The sequence below is a fragment of the Symphalangus syndactylus genome, chromosome 6 (assembly GCF_028878055.3).
Source record: "Symphalangus syndactylus isolate Jambi chromosome 6, NHGRI_mSymSyn1-v2.1_pri, whole genome shotgun sequence".
Classification (NCBI taxonomy): Eukaryota; Metazoa; Chordata; class Mammalia; order Primates; family Hylobatidae; genus Symphalangus; species Symphalangus syndactylus.
Genome location: NC_072428.2, coordinates 98,713,825 through 98,729,103, shown reverse-complemented (window position 1 = coordinate 98,729,103; position 15,279 = coordinate 98,713,825). Strand labels below are relative to the sequence as shown.

The 15,279-nt window shown below is 38.0% G+C and overlaps 1 protein-coding gene across 1 annotated transcript in view; it reads left to right on the top strand.

Moving 5' to 3' along the window:
• The first annotated feature begins 218 nt into the window (after positions 1 to 218).
• Positions 219 to 15,279, top strand: part of PNPLA8 (patatin like phospholipase domain containing 8) — a 79,965-nt gene continuing 64,904 nt past the window's right edge. The window contains exons 1-2 of the mRNA XM_063642118.1: positions 219 to 303; positions 1,314 to 1,568. The gene's annotated coding sequence lies outside the window, so the exon portion shown is untranslated. The remainder of the gene's footprint in view (positions 304 to 1,313; positions 1,569 to 15,279) is intronic.

Here is a 15,279-nt window from a genome sequence, read left to right as displayed (position 1 = left end):
TAACAGTGCAAAAGCCAGTATTATATATAACAACAATCAAATAGGCTCTATAATGAAAATGTTTAAGTGATTAATGACTAACTGAGGATTAGAGGTGTAAATAAGGCCTGGGAAATTTATGACTAAACACAAAATGGATTTTGATCATGTTTGAAATCTGGAATATTCAGTACAATTTATTGTTTTTAAAATCTTTCTATTTCTCTTTGTCTTGATAGATACAGCTAAAACGTAAAAGGAAGGTGTTGAGAAGAGGGACATACACCAGAAACAGACTACAGTCGTGAAGAATAAGGAAGTTAGGTATGAAAATAAAGAGGAAAAGATGATTTCTCTGAGTCACAAATGAAAAAGTGACAGTACACTTCAGAGAAATAGACTAAATGGATGAATGAATGATGCAGATAAATGAGGCTACTTAAAGATCTATATATAATATTGCACTGAAATTGCTTACCATAGTCATTTCTTTCCTCTCTGGATACTAGTAATGTAACAAATTTAACATATTAAAGTGTTATTAATTTCCATGATATTTTTGACAGTATTTTTAATCTAATTTCTCTAGATAGAGGTTGACCTGGAATTGCCTAAAATGAGTCTGCACTAAGTTTAAACATCTGTCAGTTATGTCACGGCTCCCACCCTTTATCTTGGTGTCTCCTATCTTACCCACATCACTCTCAATGCAGCCCATCTTGAAAAACCTACTCTAATCAATGAAGACTTTCTATCCTTTTTGCATGCATTACTTCCCAATATTTTATTGAGAAAAGCATATAAAGATCACTGTAAATACACATCACATGTTGTTTTCATCCAATTTATGCTGTTGTAACAAAATACCTGAGACTGGGTAATTTATAAAGAACAAAGTTTTTTGTTTTGTTTTGTTTTTTCACAGTTCTAGAGGCTAGAAAGTCCAAGATGAAGGCACTGGCATCTGATAGGACTTTCTTGCTGCCTCATTCTATGGCAGAATGGCAAAGAGAGGGAAAGTTAGAGGGCCAAACTCACCCTTTTATAATGAATCTACTCTTGAAATAACATCACTAATCCATTCATTCTGCCCTTATTGGGGATTGTTTCCAATACATGCTCTTTGAAGGACACATTCAAAATATAGTATATGTCATGGTTGAAAAGTCTGCAAATTCTAAGTCTCTTTGCCATCAATCACATGAATATTTTATTTCATGGTCACTAGGTGGCAACCAGAGAGAGGGCAGTTAGAGGTTGATGGACAACAGGAATTCTGCAGGGCTAGGAAGAGAATGGAGCTGCCATTGAGAAATATGCCCTCTTGTTTTCAGGACAGAAGCTTCTGGCAATCCTCAGCAAGGTTCTCTGCCACTACTACGAATAGCAGCTTACCTCTGTCAAATTACCCTATGTCTGAGAGCAGCACCCCTGGATTTTATTCTTGACTGAGTTTTCAGGAACTGAGACCTATGTTTTTGGTATGGACAAAAGGAAACTGAAGTTCTTACAATTCAGTCACAATGCAATCACAGGAAACAAAGATTCAAAATTTCAAATCCATGGAAGGAGAAGTGGAGTTCCAAAGAGTAAGTACAAATAAAGGTTCCTGGACAGAATTAGGCAAAATATAGTTGGGAGCACTAAAAGTGCAATTACAGTTATGCTGGTTTATGGAGGGCCTTCAGCTAAGTTAAGAACTAGAGACAGAGCTGTCGGACAGAGCTATTAAGAGTGGCATCAGCCAGGTACACTGGCTCAGTGCCTGTAATGCCAGCACTTTGGGAGGCCAAGGCAAGAGGATCACTTGAGGCCAGGAGTTTAAGACCAGCCTGGGCAACATAGCGAGACCCCGTCTATTAAAACAAAAAATTTAAGAGAGCAGCATCAAGGGCCTCAACTGAAGACATTGTAATTTAGTAGACCTAGGAAAAAATGTTGCTGCATTTTACTAAGTGTCAGGTAATACTATTGTGTGTGGTTCTTGGACCACATTTTAAGAAACAGAGCCGGCCGGGCGCGGTGGCTCACGCTTGTAATCCCAGCACTTTGGGAGGCTGAGGCGGGCGGATCACGAGGTCAGGAGATCGAGACCACGGTGAAACCCCGTCTCTACTAAAAATACAAAAAAAAATTAGCCGGGCGTGGTGGCGGGTGCCTGTAGTCCCAGCTACTCGGAGAGGCTGAGGCAGGAGAATGGCGTGAACCCGGGAGGCGGAGCTTGCAGTGAGCCGAGATTGCGCCACTGCACTCCAGCCTGGGCGACGACAAAGCGAGACTCCGTCTCAAAAAAAAAAAAAAAAAGAAACAGAGCCTTAGAAAATTAGTGGCTCCATTCCTGATGGGAATGCCTCTTCATTTATTTCTACTAGTTCTATTTTTTATGCCACTGCCAGTTTTTCATTCTTTTCCAACTCTTCTGAAATACAGAAATCTATGTACAAGCTAGAATATAATAAAGTATTATTTTATGTATAAAGAGTTTATGTAATTTGCCATTTGAGATAGCAAATGCAACAAATATATTTAGCTCTTCTCCCAGCTGATATCCTACTATAACAACTGTAAAGAGATTTTTTTTTTTTCCTGAGACAGAGTCTCTCTCTGTCACCTAGGCTGGAGTGCAGTAGCATGACCTTGGCTCACTGCAACCTCTGCCTCCCAGGTTCAAGCGATTCTCCTGCCTCAGCCTCCCGAGTAGCTGGGATTACAGGTGTGCATCACAACACCCGGCTAATTTTTGTATTTTTAGTAGAGACAGGGTTTCACCATGTTGGCCAGGCTGGCCTCCAACTCCTGACCTCAGGTGATCCATGCCCCTCGGTCTCCCAAAGTGTTGGGATTACAGGCGTGAGCCACCATGCCCAGCCTAAGAGATATTTTTAAAAGGTAAAACCCACAAGGGCAAAGTGAAAGAGGAAGCAAACACAACAACATTTTGGAAGCTGGAAAGTAGATGTACGAGTGGTAGCTGTCTTTGTGGTCCTGAGATTCCTAAGTCAACAAGAAAGAAAGCCAGCAAGTAAACCCAATTATTATTACAGAACCCAAAAGGCTTAGTAATTGAAATCAACAGATACCTCTGGAGTTGGGGAGTGTGGGGTGCTTAAGGCATGTCAAAAAAAGAGGATTGGTTAAAGTTTATTAAGAAGCAGTAGTCACCCCACACAGTTTGGTAGCTGTTTTGCTTCTTACCTGGCAAAAGATTGGAAGTTTATTCTCTAAAGAGGTTAAAACAGAGGGTCTCTAGCTGGGCAGGGGCATTATACTGAAAACAGCGATTAAGTGAAAGTGTATATACTGAATGGTGAGCTCCAACCCCCACCCCACCCAGCCTCTATCACATACTCAGTTCCCAGATCTCTAGCAACCAAGTGTATACCCTCCAGGCATAAGACTCCAGGTGTTTTCTCTGGAGAATTTGACAAGCCCCAAGAGAAAAGAACAAAAATATTTTACATCGGGTAGGGGACTCCAAATAGGTCCAGCTAAGTCACTCTGCAACAGTGATTCTCAACACTCACTGTGCATTAAAATCACCTGGGAAGTTTTAGAAACTTTTCCTGGCCTGGGCTCCACTCTCAGAGAATCTCATTCAATTGGTCTGGTTTAAAGCCTGAGCATCTATATTTTTTAATGTTTCCCAGGTGATTCTAATGAACAGCAAAAGTTGAGAATCATTGCTGTACAGTGAAACTTAGGGCAAGACTCATCCATAGGTACATAGTTTTTCACCAGCTTTTAAATGTTCTGTCCACTGATAGTCAACAGACAATTGAGAAGAGCAGTTAATAATAAAGATATGGCCATCTTAGTCTATTTTCTACTGCTATAACAGAATGCCTGATGCTGGGTAATTTACAAAGAAAAGCATTTCTCTGAAGGCCAGGAAGTCCAAAATTAAGACACCAGCATTTGATGAGGGCCTTCTTGCTGCATCCTTATATGGAAGAAGAGCGAGAGAGGATGAACATTGTGTCCTCATATGGCAGAAGAGTGAAAGAGAGGGAACACATTCTTGCAAGCCCCTTATATAGTGACATTAATTCATTCATGGTGGCAGAGCTCTCATGACCTAAACACCTTCCAAAAGGCCCCACCTCCCAACACTGTTGCACTGGGGATGGAGTTTCCAACACATGAATTTTGGGAGACACATTTAGACCATAGCATGGCCCAAATAAATAAGTAAAAAACAGCAACTTAGCGAAAACAGATTATGTAGTCATAAGAAAACACAGGGGAAAGAACCCAACTACAGTTCATGTTCTTTCTGAGCAAAAGCTATATTGCATTTCTGAAAACAAAAACATGATACCTTTTAGAAAAGGAATATTATAAAAAAATAAAGAGCTCTAGTAATTTAAAATGTTATAAATGAAAAGTTAATAGGAGAGTTAGAAGATTAAAGTTGAAGGAATCTCCCAAAAAGTAAAACAAAAAAGCCAAGAGATAGAAAGGAAGAGACCCAAATAAGAATTGTGTCCCCTGAAAATTCATGTGTTGAAGCTGTAAAGCCCAGTACCTCAGGACATGACTGTATTTGGAGACGGGGCCTTTAAAGAGATTAGGTTAAAATGAGGCCATTAGGGTGAGCCTTATTGCTATCCAACTTAGGTCCTTATTAGAAGGGAAAATTCGGACATACAAAGAGACACAAAGGATGCAAGGGCATCCTAGAAAGACCATGTGAGGACACAGTGAGAAAGTAGACATCTGTAATACAGGGAGAGAGGCCTTAGGAGAAACCAAACTTACTGATACCTTGATCTCAGAACTGTGAAAATAAATTTCTGTTGTTTAAGCCACACAGGCTGTCCTATTTTGTTAGTTAGTCCTAGAAATCCAATACATCCAGGAGACTCAATATCCACATAATCGGCATTTTAGAGAATTGTAATAGAAAAAAAAAATGGAACAAAGAAAATAGTAACAGAAATAATGCAAGTAATTTTTCTGGACCTGAACATGTATTTCCAGACGGAATGACCCATTATGTCCTGAGAACAATGGGCAAAAACAAGTACTTACCAAGGCACGTTATTTTTTAAAGTCAGAGCTATAAATATAAACAGAAGATTTTACAGACCTTCAGCAAGAAGAAAAAAAAAGACACAAAGGGTCAAGAATAGAGTAGCTCCAAACTTCTTAATAGCTACACTGGAAGCGAAAAGTAAAAAGATTAATAATCTGAAAATTCTGAAGGAAAAACATAGAATTAATTCTGTATATCCAAGGTCTCAAAAAATTGCCTCCTCTGGACCCTTTCTAAGGAAGCTGTTGGAAAATGTATTCTAGGGAAATAAGGCCATAAAAGAAAATCAAAAAATTGTTTATCTTCTAGAATGATTGCCTAGATGATAGTTTATTATTCAATTGATCTAGAGATGAAAATAGGAAAAAAGGAAATTCAAATCAAGAAAGAAGCAAAAGGAATTCCAAGCTGGTGGTGAAGGAAGGCCCCAGTACAATGTGCCTAGAGAGCCACCAGTCCAAATAACAACAATAGGTCTGGAGGCTCAGAAATATCGAGTTCTTCAAAAGAAACATAAAGTTCTTCAAAGATGAAAATCGTTAGATTAACTAATGTGTTGAATATCTGGAGAGGAAACTCATCTGGGGTAGAATTTAGGGTTAAATTAATGACAAAGCACAGAGAAAACTATGCAAAAAAGCCAGACTAATATTGACATGAAATGTGCATGGAAGATCAAACTGTCATTTCTTCGTACATAGCTGCATTTACATGGTCAAAATAATGTAAATAGAGTATAACGACTTACACATGTATATTAGGAAGATAGAAGGTAACATAGAAGGGTGTGTGTATGCTCACGTTTGCGGTTGGGTCAGAAGCAAGGGGTAGAATGACAAGGTAATTAAACACAGCAAATCCTCATCTACCATAGTGGAGTGTCAAAAGATAGTGCCTAAATCTAAAACTTTAAAAATATAGGTCAGATGCGTGGCTCATGCCTGTAATCCCAGCACTTTGGGAGGCCGAGGCGGGCGGATCATGAGGTCAAGAGATCAAGACCATCCTGGCCAATATGGTGAAACCTGTCTCTACTAAAAATACAAAAATTAGCTGGGCGTGGTGATGTGCGCCTGTAGTCTCAGCTACTCAGGAGGCTGAGGCAGGAAAATCACTTGAACCCGGGAGGTGGAAGTTGCAGTGAGCTGAGATCGTGCCACGGCACTCCAGCCTGATGACAGAGCGAGACTCAAAAAAAAAAAAAAATACATGTGTGTGTGTGTGTGTATTAAGCATGTTATTTTGAGAAATATAGGTAAATACACAAAGAATCTGCAATATCATTAGAAGGGGTTGACTCTGGAGAGCAGAAAATGAACTAGGACTGCAGGCTTTTGTTTTGTTTTGTTTTGTTTGTAATAAGGCTTGTAGAACACTGGGTTTTTAAGAATATGTGTAAGAGCTATGGGCTCGCTCCTATTCATCCTTCAGGACTGATACGGTTTGGCTGTGTCCCCACCCAAATCTCATCTTGAATTGTAGCTCCTATAATTCCCATGTGTCCTGGGTGGGACCAGTGGGAGGTAATTGAATCATGGGGGCAGGTCTTTTCTGTGCTGTTCTCATGATAGTGAATAAGTCTCATGAGATCTGATGGCTTTATAAAGGGGAGTTCCCCTACACAAGCTCTCTTGCCTGCTGCCTTGTAAGACATGACTTTGCTCCTCATTTGCCTTCAGTCATGATTGTGAGGCCTCCCCAGCCGTGTGGAACTGTGAGTCAATTAAATCTCTTTCCTTTATAAATTAGCCAGTCTTGGATTATGTCTGTATTAGCAGCAAGAGAACAGACTAATACAAGGGCTGACCTATTCGTTATTTTATCTAGAAAACCTTCATTTGCCCTTCCAGGTAACCTTCATATTTAGTCTGTTAGCTCCTTTTACTTAATCCTATTATCATTTCTATCATCCAGTGTCATTATTGCTTCTTTACTTGTTTTTTTATCCCCAAAGTATAAGCTTTTTATGAGCTTTTTAGCTTCATTGTCTAGCACAATTCCTAGTACAAAGTCAGAGCTCCATAAATGTTTTTCAGGTGAACAACAGCACCCACTAAGCCATATTTCAAGAGCTGTTTTGCTGGGTCTAATTCTGGCTCCACACTGAGACAGTCAGCATATAAATTAACCAATTTGTAGCTCCATGAGTATATTATTGTCCCATTATTCAGGCAGGTCCTGTTAAATTATTAACTTGAATTATAGTGTAAATAATACTACTTTAAATCTCTCCTGGCATGTTATAACCAGTACCTAGAAAAGGTGCAGTAGCATTCCCTCCAGGGTTGGGGACTGGACCATGGGAGGCCTTTAGGAGGCTCACTGGATCCTCTAAAATTTAATGCAAAATTTCATATGCATAGGCATTTTTCACAATTTCTATTAAGATTAAGAAAGGGATAAATTACCCCTCAAAATTTAAACACCACTGCTCAGGGCAATAATATCTTACATCTTACCTTGTGCCTTTCTTTAGAGAAACAAAAGCTCTTTACATATTTTATTATCTAAAAACCCTGAAACATAGAAATGGAAAATCGACTATTCTAGACAGATTTTAATACACAAACAACAGCTCAACTATGTGATTTTAATTAATCAGGAATAGAACTAGGACTAAAAGAAAAAGTGTCCCATATCTAAAAGCAGGCTTGATAAACTGTACAAAGAATTCTTACAAATCTTAGACGAATACTGCCTCATAATTTTATGGAAAATAACTTTTAATGTTCAAATTACTATATAGAATATCAGAAAATAAATTTAGGGATTAAGTAAGTATTTTTTTGGATTGCTGGAAAATAATATGTAAGTTCAATTCTTGCTTTTGGTTACAGAAATATAATTCAAAATGAGAAGAAATGGAGCAGGAGCTAATTTCAGAGAGAACCTAATCTTTAGTTTTATTCAGTGCATGGTTCATATTTTCCATTAATAAAGATGTGTGGTGTTTAAATATGCACAATGAACTTGAATATTATAAATGTGAAATGAGGTTAATTTCATTGAGCTTGCTACCTTGGTTAGTCTAAGTGAAAATGAATTCACTAGCATGAGACTAGAATGTACCTGAACCACGGATGAAAAATAAGTTAATCTGTTCATCAGTGTGGTATTAAAAGATGAGAAAGAATTTTTGAAGGAGTAAAGAGTGACAGATAAAGGACACTATAAATTGTTCAAACAATTCCCAGAATGTCATTAAATAAGAAATGTCTATTCCTTTTTTGGAACATTAAATAATATGTTTAAGAAGCATTTGTTTTGCCTTGTTAAAACTTGGTGCTTTGAAACACCCTTCAGCATATCAACTTCCAGTCCACCTGGATAGTTTTCTTAATTTGGGAAATGATAAAACACAAAGGGAAAACAATGTTCCTTAATATGGGAGGGGCATAGAGCTGGGATCCAGCTGGGATTTATTTTATTACCAATGCAAGCGAGACTGAAACATCTGGTTTGCATTGGTAATATAATTTAGTGAGTAGGTAGAAGCACATTACTAGGTATCACCACAGAAATGTATTTCTGAAGAGTACTGTAAACAAAGCTTTTTAATAAAAAATAGACAACAACATAAGCTCAAGTCATGCAAAGGTAAACTGCTCATTCCTTAGCAATAACAAAATACTGAGTGAGGCGACAGCACTACTAAGAATAGAGAATGGAGCACCCTGGTTTTAAACAATAATTCTTGATATGGGAAAAATTGCTTCCAAACTTAGATAAAATGATCCCACAAATTCCTCCTTCTCCTTCTCTTCTTCCTCCTCGTCCCCTTACGATTCCTCTTCCTATTTTTGTTGTTGTTGTTGTTGTTAATCTGGAGCAAAACTGAAACCAGAACTTTTCAGGGCCAGCGGTGTGGGTAAGAGTCCTATGTATCACTGAAGAACCAGTTCAAATATCACCTGTTCCAGGTGTACACACCAACTGATTGTTTATGCCTCTGTCTGAACACATTCTATTATTATAACTAAATCACACTTTGCTTTAATTGCCTCTTTATGTATCAGTCTCTGTGACTGCTCTGCAAGTTCCTAAGAGGTGGAGGCCAAAACTTGTTCGTGGCACCTAGCAAGCCCTCAAATTTTTACAGAAAAACAGGATAATAATAATATGCTATCTCTTGTGGCCTTATCTGATTGACGGATGGTTGATAAAGTGAACTGCATCATGCTTAGATCTATTTACTATTTAATAAATGCTATTTAATAAGTACTATTTAGTAAATGCTTAGATCTATTTACTATTTAATAAATATTGTAGATCGTTAACCTAATGGGAACTTTACATTACTCAGTCTCTAAACCTGTTGCTAACTTTGTGCTGGCTCGTTTGCCCTACTGTGTATCTCAACTCTACCCATTTTAACAGCAAATAGAGGAGAAACCATAGAAATTACAATGTCAAAGGAGATGGGAAATTTAGAAAATATAAGACTTAAATGAGAGAAAAGAAATTTAAGATGGTTAAAAATACACATATCACTATTTTCAATTTGGGGTCCCACTCGGAAAGTCACAAAATATTGACTCTAAGACTCCTATTTTCAATTGCAATATATAGAATGATTAACAAATAAATCAATGAAACTCAAAAATGTAATAACCCAACAGTACAAAAGGTGATTTATCAGCCACTCCTAAATTTTCCTTATGTTGGGATTATCTAAATTCTAAATTGAATTTTTAAGTCAAGACTTTGATATTTTTCTAAATAGATATTTTTCTAGACAATTATCTTCATCTTGAATGACTTATCTCTTGATTAGGATTTTATTCTATGAAGCTTAAGCTCTACCTAAATTTATTCTCTATCTTCACAGATATATTATTCCTAAAAGTGTTTGTAAATATTTCAACTAGTTACACTTTTCACAATGGAACTGACAGCAAATTGTCACTTGAGACTTAGAGAGAAGCTGCCATTTTATCTTAATGCCATGGAATGTTTGCTGCCAACTCCCTCAAAATAACAAAAATTTGCGGTTTACGATTGTTCTGGGAACTATACTAATCTATTAGACATGAAAAGTCACTTTCACTACACTTTAAAAACAGTATAGACATTCTTAACACTACATAGTAATATGAATAATGCTATGCTTCATTTACTGGTCTTTTTAAATCTTATATCAATTCATTTTATGGAGCAATTCAACTGTTTTTGTTATTCTTGGCAGTGTGTCTGTTTTTAAAAATGTAGCCTCAAATTCAACAAACTATAGTAATCTATATTTCTCTAAATAAGACAAAAATAAAACTAAATATAATTTATTTTTTTTCTGAAAATATCTCTACTAGTTTCCTTTGATTGCCTCTTCCTTCTAAACTTGCATTACTGCATTTCAAGTGTGGAATTTACAGAGAATCTAGGCCAGGCATAGTGGCTCATGCCTGTAATCCCAGCACTTTGGGACTAGCAGATTGCTTGAGCCCAGGAGTTCAAGACCAGCCTAGGCAACATGATGAAACCCTGTCTCTACAAAACATTACGAAAATTAGCTGGGCGTGGTGATGTGCCCCTGTAGCTCCAGTTATTCAGGAGGCTGAGGCAGGAGAATTGCTTAAGCCCAAGAGGCAAAAGTTTTAGTGAGCTGAGATTGCACCTCTGCTACTCCAGCCTGGGTGACAGAGTGAGACTCTGTCTCAAAAGTAATTAATTAATTAATTACTAAAGAGAATTTATGGAGAATTTGTTTCATAAGCGTTTTTTACCCCCCCTCTTGTTGTTGTTGTTTACCTATTCTACATCAATGAGCTTCTTTGTTTTTTTTTTTTTTGGAGATAGAGTCTCGCTCTGTCACCCAGGTTGGAGTGCAGTGGCGCGATCTCAGCTCTCTGCAACCTCTGCCTCCTGGGTTCAAGCGATTCTCTTGCCTCGGCCTCCTGAGTAGCTGGGATTACAGGCGCCTGCCACCATGCCCGGCTAATTTTTGTATTTTTAGTAGAGATGGGGTTTCACCATGTTGGCCAGGCTGGTCTTGAACTCCTGACCGACCTCAGGTGATCCACCCGCCTCGGCCTCCCAAAGTGCTGGGATTACAGGCGTAAACCAGCATGCCTGGCCCAATGTCCTTCTTTATTTAGAAGATTATTGATAGTTTGGACCATGAATTGTCTCCTTTTCTTCCTTAAATGTTTAGTAGACTTCATCAGGAAAATTACTTAGGCTTAGAATTTTCTTTGTGGAGAAGTTTTTGAAAACAAATGCAATTACTTTAATAGAAAAAAGATTATTCAGAATTTCTTTTTGATCTTGTGTTAGTTTTGGTAAGTTATATTTTTCAAAGACTATCCATTTAATCTAAGTTGTCAAATTTATTAGCATATAGTTGTTCATAATTTGTTTTATATTTTAGCCCATCCTACCCCCCCATTATATATGGGAAAATGAGGTCCCAGTGGTGACTTGTATAACTTCCTAGCTCAAACTGGCATGATTTGCTGTTAACTTCTGATGTGCAATACATTGTGTTTACCTATGTGTATGTTTACCTAAATATCCCACAAAATTTTGTGTGCCAGATGGTCAAAACTATCACTGGGATAAAAAAAAATAGGGCCAACCCAGGAAAATCCAGATCACATAGGTCTTGGATCTCCTTGGCTGGAGCAATTTAGTATAGCAATAAAAAATACTGGGAGATATTTCAGACCTAGATATGAAAATCTGAAGATCACAGCTACTACAAACTGCAACATTTTAAAGATGACTTTCTCTTGGAAAGTAATCATTTGGTGATAGACTGCTTATCATCAGTCCCTAGTTGTGATGTTTGTAGTACCATCGTGATGGTAGATGATGACCATCAACCTCTTTTCTTCCTGGGTAAGCATGCCATACTCCATCAAGAGATAGAGGGCAGAACCTATTCTTCCCTTCTCTTGAATCCGGACTGGACTTAGTGACTTGCTTGATGTTCTAGGACTCCCAAAGCTAGCCCATAAAAAGCCTTGCAGCTTCTACCTGGGCCTCTTGCAACACTCATTCTTGGGAAAGCAATTTGTATATAAGAAGTCAGACAACCCTGAGCTCACCATGCTCTGGAAGCCCTGTGATACTGCTCCAGTCAATTGTTTTGAGCCGGCCCCAGCACTTTGGGAGGCCAAGGTGGGCATATCATGAGGTCAGGAGATCGAGACCATCCTGGCTAATACGGTGAAACTCAGTCTCTACTAAAAATACAAAAAAATTAGCCAGGCGTGGTGACAGGCACCTGTAATCCCAGCTACTCGGGAGGCTAAGGCAGGGGAATTGCTTGAACCTGGGAGGTGGAGGTTGCAATGAGCCGAGATCATGCCACTGCACTCCAGCCTGGGTGACAGAGCGAGACTCCGTCTCAAAAAAAACAACAAAAAAACAAACAAACAAAAAAATTAAATAAAAAAAAAAAGTTTTGAGCCTAGTCTTCTAGCCATTCCCACCAAGGCACCAGATATGTAAGTGAAGCCATTTTGAATTCTCCAGACCAGCCCATCTGCCAGCTGAATGCCACTAAGTGACTTCAGTCAATGCCATATGAAACAGAAGTTGCTTGGCCAGGCACAGTGGCTCACGCCTGTAATCCCAGCACTTTGGGAGGCCGAGGCAGTTGGATCACCTGAGGTCAGGAGTTAGAGACCAGCCTGGCCAACGTGGTGAAACCCTGTCTCTACTAGTAATACAAAAATTACTTGGGCATGGTGGCACGTGCCTGTAATTCCAGCCACTCAGGAGGCTGAGGCAGGAGAATCGCTTGAACCCAGGAGGCGGAGGTTGCAGTGAGCTGAGATCACGCCATTGCACTCCAGCCTGGACACCAAGAGCAAAACTCTGTCTCCAAAAACAAAACAAAACAAACAAAAAAGAAACAGAAGATGCCAAGCCATGCCTAAATATCCGACCAGGGAAATTGTGAAATATAATAAAATGTTTGTTTTTTTTCAACTACTAAGTTTCAGGATTGTTATACAGAAAAAGATAACCTGAGTGCCATGATTATTTTATAAATGGAGGCAAACATCTTTACCATCTAGCCTTACAGACATTTGTGATATTACAAATTAGTTGGCAAAGAACCTGGAAAAATGCCACTCAAGTCCACCATGCTACATAATATATATCTAAATATAGATACAGATATAGATATAGATCCTAAGCAACTTTGTTATCCCCTCCACAGTGACAGAATAGCAATACAAATTCCACAAACTATAAAAGTTCTTGCCAAAACATTTGTTTGAATTTAAGTTTTTTTTTCCCGATCTTCAGCCAATTCAGACTTATTTTTGTGTACAAGGTGCTGCAATGAACAGGACTGTCAGATTATTGAATGTCATCTTGAAGAGAAAAGAAAAACATTCACATATAAGGAAATACTTCAGTTGTAACTTAAGGGTTAAGCTGTAAAGTTTTGGCTGGTAAACATAATGGGCTGGCTCAATTTCAGAATGCTTTGAAATGCATTTATATGATTGAATGAACCTGCAACAGGGGATTTGCTTCTTGAGGAATTCTATATTACTGCTGTATTAAAGACCTTTTCACTGGATGCATACAGAGCCCCATACAATTTAAAAGTTACTTTGAGCTTTGCAACTGCTTTTGCCAAGAGAATCATTAGCAAAACAACAAAAGTGAGCATATACATAAGAATGCTAAATTTAATCAAGTCTCTAGTGCTTTTTAAACAATCTGGATCATAAATTACTTTTGGTAAAAGCCTAATAACTAATTTGGTTTAGTTAGAATTTATTTAATTGGCAATTATACATGAAGTAATTGAATGTGTCTATTGTGAGTTTTTAATCTTCCTTTTAATTCTTTAATGCAGAATAACTATCGCAACAGAAAATACAGTCAATATCTAAACTCACTGATTCCTTTTCTGCTTAAGGAATGATCATTCTTATTTTTTTAAAACATAGAAATGGTTGCCATTAAACATTCATCTCCTTAGGGCATATTAAAAATCATTACTAGGCTCAAATGGATGCCATGCTTCTATAAACCTAGGTCTTTTTATTTTAACTCTAAAGTGGTGTTGTCAAATTGCTCAGATTACTAGAGAAAATAAAGAGCAGAGTAACTGGAAATTGACTTGAACAACTTAAACTTCCAGCCTTATTTTTAGCTCCAAAGAACAATTTTCAAAGTATTTTTCAAATGCCTTAACAAAAGTCATTAACTAGAGTGCATATTTATAAATAAAATGGCTTGTAAATACTAAATTGTATATACATTAAAACTTAATGATGCCGGGCATGGTGGCTCACGCCTATGATCCCAGCACTATGGGAGGCCAAGGCAGGTGGATTGCCTGAGGTCAGGAGTTCAAAACCAGCCTGGCCAACATGGTGAAACCCTATCTCTACTAAAAATACAAAAAATTAGTTGGGCGTGGTGGCAGGTGCCTGTAATCCCAGCTACTCAGGAGGCTGAGGCAAGAAAATCGCTTGAACCTGGGAGGCGGAAGTTGCAGTGGGCCGAGATCATGCCATTGCACTCCAGCCTAGGCAACAAGAGAGAAACTCTGTCTCAAAAAAATAGAGAAAAAAAAAAAAACCTTAATGGCTAGATGAGTTCATGACGATGTTAGAAAGAGTTCATTTCTCAGAATACACAAAAGTCTATGTCATTAGTAGAGTGTCTTGTATTTGGCAATCATGGTCAGTAACTGAGTAGAAAAGCTATCTCATCACTTGAGACTAGCAAAATATAGAGATATTTTACTCACTGAGCAGACTAAATTGATTAATGGCTTATACTTGCATTGTGATGTAATAAAAGTTATAAAAAAATAAAAACTGGGTTTTTTAAATAGATGTATAGATCAAAAGCTACGTTGTGGACTATTCATCTGCATTGTGGAACCTATTTCTCACGCCCATACCTTGGGGGATTAATTAATTCTCTTATCAACAAATACGTAATGGGCATTTGTATTAGTCAGGGTTCTCTAGAGGGACAGAACTAATAGGATAGCTATATATATTATATATATACACACACATATATATCTATATATACATCTATCTATCTATATATAAAGGAGAGTTTATTAAATATTAACTCACATGATCACAAGGTTCCACAATAGGCCATCTGCAAGCTGAGGAGCAAAGAAAGCCAGTCCAAGTCCCAAAACTGAAGAACTTGGGAGTCTGATGTTCCAGGGCAGGAAGCACCCAGCACAGGAGAAAGATGTAGGCTGGGAGGCTAGGCCAGTCTAGTCTTTTCATGTTTTTCTGCCTGCTTTATATTCTAGTTGCTTTGGCAGC